The 6,000-nt window shown below is 33.0% G+C and overlaps 1 long non-coding RNA gene across 1 annotated transcript in view; it reads left to right on the plus strand.

The window, feature by feature from the left end:
- The window catches only part of LOC128248889 (uncharacterized), a 37,360-nt gene extending 34,723 nt beyond the window's left edge, over positions 1 to 2,637 (plus strand). The window contains exon 4 of the long non-coding RNA XR_008265032.1: positions 537 to 2,637. This is a non-coding gene — a long non-coding RNA (uncharacterized LOC128248889). The remainder of the gene's footprint in view (positions 1 to 536) is intronic.
- Positions 2,638 to 6,000: the final 3,363 nt, after the last annotated feature.

Consider the following 6,000-nt stretch of genomic DNA (forward strand, 5'->3'; position numbering starts at 1 on the left):
GTAATACATCTCTAAATCTCTGTCCATTCGCAGGATCTTTAAGCTTCCAGACCCTGTTCCTCTATGCTGGTCGTCTTCTGGGCATCCATTTAGTCCTGATCCTGAAGCCGCTAACTACCAGTCTATGTTGTGGGGTACATTCTTTGCCTGAGAAGGTATATATATATATATATATATATATATATATATATATATATATTGCCAAACTAATGGGGGCAACTACTCTGAAACTGGTCTGTGGATGCCAAGCCACCAAAGGGAAGTTGATGATCTCCCTTGTTTGAAGGTTTATGGATGCAAGTTCATGTGTTATATAGCTAGCTAGAGGCAATCGCCTCTCGGAGTTAATCAACAGCAGTATTTGTCCTATTTCTCTGGACCGACATGTTAGTTTCGTGATAAATATTAATACCCAGTACTACTGTTGTATCTCTCCTTTAGAGAGATTTAGTAATTATAACATTTATATATATTACATACTTATACTTTTAAGAAAAGATCGCATGTATATGTATATATTCTTTCATTTGTTTCAGTCATTTGACCGCGACCATACTGGAGCACCACCTTTAGTCGAACAATTCACCCCCAGGACTTATTTTTTGTAAGCCTAGTACTTATTCTATTGGTTTCTTTTGCCAAACCGCTAAGTTGTGGGGACATAAACACACCAGCATCGGTTGTCAAGCAATGGTAGGGGCAACAGATGCAGATGCACACACAAACATACACACACACACACGCACGCATACACACACACACATACATATATATGCATGTGTGTATGTGTGTGTGTGTGTGTGTGAGTGTGTGTGTGTGTGTACATGTATAAATACGACAGGCTTCCTTCACTTTCTGTCTACCAAATCCACTCACAAGGCTTTGATTGGCCTGAGGCTATAGTAGAAGACACTTGCCCAAGGTGCCATGCAGTGGGACTGAACCTGGATTTGTGTGGTTGGTAAGCAAGCTACTAACCACACACACATATATATATGATCTTTTCTCAAAAGCTTGACAAAAACAAAGGAGTAATCAATGAATACATGCTTATAATTTTTAATTAGCTGGATGCAAACTGAAATGACTCATATAACAGAGAATCAAATATTGAATATCTGCTTGACTCACATTTCCTCAAGCATACAGTCTTGTTGACACTTAGGTACATTGATCAGTGTTTTATACACTTACATGATTCTGTCGAATAAGGCACTTGAATTGTATCGCTAAAATCATATTTTTAATCCTAACAATGCTTGTGTCAGCCTTTCAGATCTTTGTTTACTTTCATTGTGAAAATTCTGTTTATTGATTCTGTATTTCTACTCCCTTAACCTGAAAGTGGTGAACCTTGCTCAGTTCAATCAGGCCATTTAAGTAACATAACTAGCTTCCCCCTCTCACTCTCTGGGAGAGAGGCACAAGCACATACACAGACATATACACACACGGCAGTAACTTCCACCTACCAAATTCAATCACAAAGCTTCGCAATGACATAAATTATATAGAGTTTTTCTTTTTCATAATTATCAAATGTTAATAACAAATACAGTTACATTTTTAAAGTAAATGGAAACTTAAATTCCTAATATAATATAGAATAAAAAAAGCAAATATGTGATAGGTTTGAACTCAAATGGTGTGGTACTGTGAGAATAAGATATTTAAATTTACATTACTAAGATAACATTTATTATCCCAACATGCATATGTCATCTTTTCGGATGTTTCATCACATTCATGTCAGGGAGCTAAGTGTGAGATTGAATTGTTCAAAATTTCTTGATTGATGAAAGTTAATAAACATATGAGAGGATGACACATACCTGCTAAGATGAAAATATGGACTCATTGACATGTATTAAAGTTACTTAATTCAGCAGTGGTATTGTAAAGTGAATATATATATAGAATAGTGGTACATGTGTCCAGTTTGGAGATGTGGGATTACATAGCACTGGATATTCCCTATTTGATTATATGACATGCAAAACATTTCAATTTGCATCTACACTTAAGTTTTAAAATATATGTTCAGCGTTGCTCTTCAATAGTTTGATAGAATATGTCCATCTGACACACCTAAAGGATTATTATTTTAACCAAACATATCTGTGCAGTCATAACCTAGCTTGCCTGTTAGATAGATAGTGTATATGTGGAGATATCTGAAATAAGAGACCTAAATTTTTCAAGCAACAGCAATCGTTGTGCACACTCATCAAGTTGAAAAAGCTTCAAAATGCAATTTCTGATTGAATGCCATTTGGAACATAGGAAAAAGTCAGTAATGACAACTCAGAAAACTGAAACAAGATAATGGAGGTTGATTTGTCTTATATTCTCTGATTGATGATACCGAAACCTTCTCTCTGTAAAATATATAATTTGGCCCACAGGAAAGAAAGCTAGTCATATTTAAAAGTGTTTCCCAAACTACCTGTGATGAAACTTAACCTTTTTGACATAATTGTCTTATTATTTGAAATCTGAAAGCTTGAAGTTTCAAACTGTTTATTGTGGGATTTTGTATTGTGTGAATTATTTTGCTTTATCAAAAAATACACATTTGAATATTATTTCTTGCATTCTTGTCAACATGGCAAACGGAAACATTTTATAACAAACTCTTAGACCACGTTTAAGTTAATTTTTAAACATTGTACTCAATATTTCTTATTTTCTTCTATATATATTTCATAATTTTCTATATATATTTCATAATTTTCTTCTATATATATTTCATAATTTTCTATATATATTTCATAATTTTCTTCTATATATATTTCATAATTTTCTTCTATATATATTTCATAATTTTCTTCTATATATATTTCATAATTTTCTATATATATTTCATAATTTTCTTCTATATATATTTCATAATTTTCTATATATATATTTCATAATTTTCCAGGTATTCCCCAAATAATTTTATTTTCTCTCTATTCTTGTTATTTTTGCTTAACAATTTACTTCATTTGCACACCTGATTATTAAGGTAAGTTTCATGTCATTCTTCTGTAACAGTAATTCTTTAAACTTCATTGTAGAAAATCCTAATCTACAATACTGAAATATTATTTTTTAAATCTGAACAGAATTTTATAACCAAAATTTTCTTTTCTGTCATAATATTCTCACTGTTAGCTAATTTACTCATCATAGCTTAATTTAGTCATTTCAGTAGCAAGTCATCATAATTCAGCTCTTAGTCATTCATAAGTGGTTTAATTTCTTTCCTCCACTCCAGTTTAACCATAATGTAAGTCTCAAGTCTCATGGCCAAGATTTCTTTAGCATGGGAAGATTATTAAAAAAAAAAAAAACTTTGCAGTGAAGTTTCTTTTATTCAGACTTTTCTATTTATCAGGACTACTTATTCAGCTGTCTCTCAAATCCTCTACTTAAAACTTTTCAAGTTCACATCTGCTGACAGCATTTATAATGGCTATTACATACCATTTTAAGTGTAAATCCTTTGTCAAAGGGCTAAAGTGAAAGTGGAGGGGTGTGTGCATAAAATATATAAAAAAGAAAAAGATTTGGATCTAACTATTTTCAAATGATTTTGATATAGATGTAATCTGAGTGCTGCCAGCTGCTCCACACATGAAAGGGTTAATCTCATTCTTTCTCATAGATATAAATAATGTTGTGCATGTCCATAATTTAATGCTTGTGAATCCATATCACTGGTATTTACACCTCATAATCTTACTATAACACAAACAGGGAAATTAATCCTTTACCGTTTTAACCTTGGATGAGATTGTTTTTCTTAGTCTTAATCTGTTTCTCTTTTTCATTCATGCACTTTATCTGTGTCCCTTCCTCTCCCTATAATACTTCCAGGATTATAGATTATACTGCTTTTGAATTATGTTTGCTTTTCTTGGAAGGATAGGCTGGACTTCTGACTTATGGAGAACTCTTTTGAGTGGAGAGTTGAGAAAATAAATAAAATGAAGTTGATGCAATTGATTTCTTGTTAAAAAGGAAATACACAAACAGAAAAGAACACAAACGAACTGTATAATAAAGAGAATTTAGTGATGCTTTTTAATTTAGGACCTGAGAGGAAATCTTACTAATAGTGATAATATGTCAGGAAATGTAAAGAAAGGTCTAGCTTATTTTCTTTTCTTTTCTTTTATGATGAAGAAGGATATTGCCCATTCCCTGACATGACTTTATTTCAATACAAGAAGGATGTGTCTGATAAGAGTTGCTAATAAAGTGCATGAAAGTTACAGGTTAGTGTTTATATCAACACATGTAAAAAGAGGGGTTGCCAAGAGTAGCATTCCTTTAAATGGAGGCCTTCCATGTAAAACTTTTTCTTAGGATGTTTGTGTTTCTTTTAGATTCTTCATAGAAGTATTTTAAAAAAAATAATACTTTGTAAGGAAGTATTTGACTGGAAGGATCAACAGAAATTTCAGAAATAGTGACAAATTGTTTGGAAAGTAAGATAAAAAGATACACTAACCAAATGGCACTATTTTTCATTACTTCTGTTTCTTAGAGGGGATGCAATAATAAAATTTATCTTAAATTCTTAATATGAAAACAAAGACATTAGATAAGATATAAAATGTTCATAATATGTTATTCAATGAAATAGCATATAATAGTATGATAGATTAAATGTCATGTGATGTGGCAAAACATTTCTTGGAAAAATACAATGATGTTCACTGAAGGTGTTTGCTTAATCTATTACTTCAATATTGGGTTGGGTCAAAAGTTTTGTAATATCTTGGAAACTTATTTACTTTATTCCTCAAGTTACAAAAAAGCAACCCAGTATTCATGTTGCACTGTCTGAAGCCACCTTTCTACCAGCTCTTGTCTTTTGAGGCAAAGAACTCCTTCACTGAAACTTTCACCTTCTGGTTGATGAAGCATAATGAGCTCAGGAAGTGAACCATAGATTTGCAAGTAATAATCCATGGGAACTTGGTCTGGACTTTATGCCAAGTGTGGCATCAGTTCAATTCCCTTGAGTTTCTGAAATTTATTCTGGGTCGTTGGAGGAGATAATTCACTATGAGTTCATTTTGGATGGTTAAACCATCGATGCTAACCTCTACTCTGAACAGCTGGAGTGGTGGCAAAAATATCCGGCATTGGTATCAGAAAGAGGGTCCTTCTGAAGTTAGACAATGCAAGACCTTATACCACTCAGACAACCCAGAATAAGCTCCAGGAATTTGAGGAAATTGAACTGATGCCACCTCAGCATATAATTTGGATCTAGATCCTTTGGATTATTACAATCCATGGCTCACTTCCTATGGTCATGATGCTTCATCAACCAACAAGAAGTGGATGCTTTAGTGAAGGGGTTCTTTGCCTTAAAAAAAAAAAATTGGCATAAGTGCAGTATTAAACTGGCAGATACAGACAGTACAACACAATGGATTCTACTTTGAACACTGGACTGCTTTTGTTGTAACTTGATGAATAAAGCAAATAAGTTACAGAAATATTGCAAAACTTTTTACTCGACACAATAACATTGTGGACATACTGTTTGTTTATTGCATGATATTCTGAAGAAAGATGTTTTTTTTTTATTTATAAAGTAATACTCTGAGAAGAAAAAATTAAGTTATCATAGATACCCTGTATGGTGGAAATTATATTATCACCTTTTATACTATCCTTAATAACATTGCTGTTTTGGTTTGGTTTCTATGGCTGGATGCCCTCCCTAATGCCAACCACTTTACAGAGTGTACTGTGTGCTTCTTACATGCTGCTGGCATGGATGCATTTGCATAGTACTGACACAAGTGCATTGTATGTGGCACCAGCATGAGTGTATTTCACATAGCACCAGAAGCTGCAAAGGACATGCCTGTATGCATGGATGGCTACAATTTTATCTAGCTGCATCGAGGGCTGAAATTTTACTTAGCTACCCGATGAACGGGAACGTGAAACTCCAAGTAACAGTCTTTTGTTATATTTCTGCTGCTTTTAAAT

The sequence above is a fragment of the Octopus bimaculoides genome, chromosome 10 (genome assembly GCF_001194135.2).
Source record: "Octopus bimaculoides isolate UCB-OBI-ISO-001 chromosome 10, ASM119413v2, whole genome shotgun sequence".
In the NCBI taxonomy this organism is placed as follows: domain Eukaryota; kingdom Metazoa; phylum Mollusca; class Cephalopoda; order Octopoda; family Octopodidae; genus Octopus; species Octopus bimaculoides.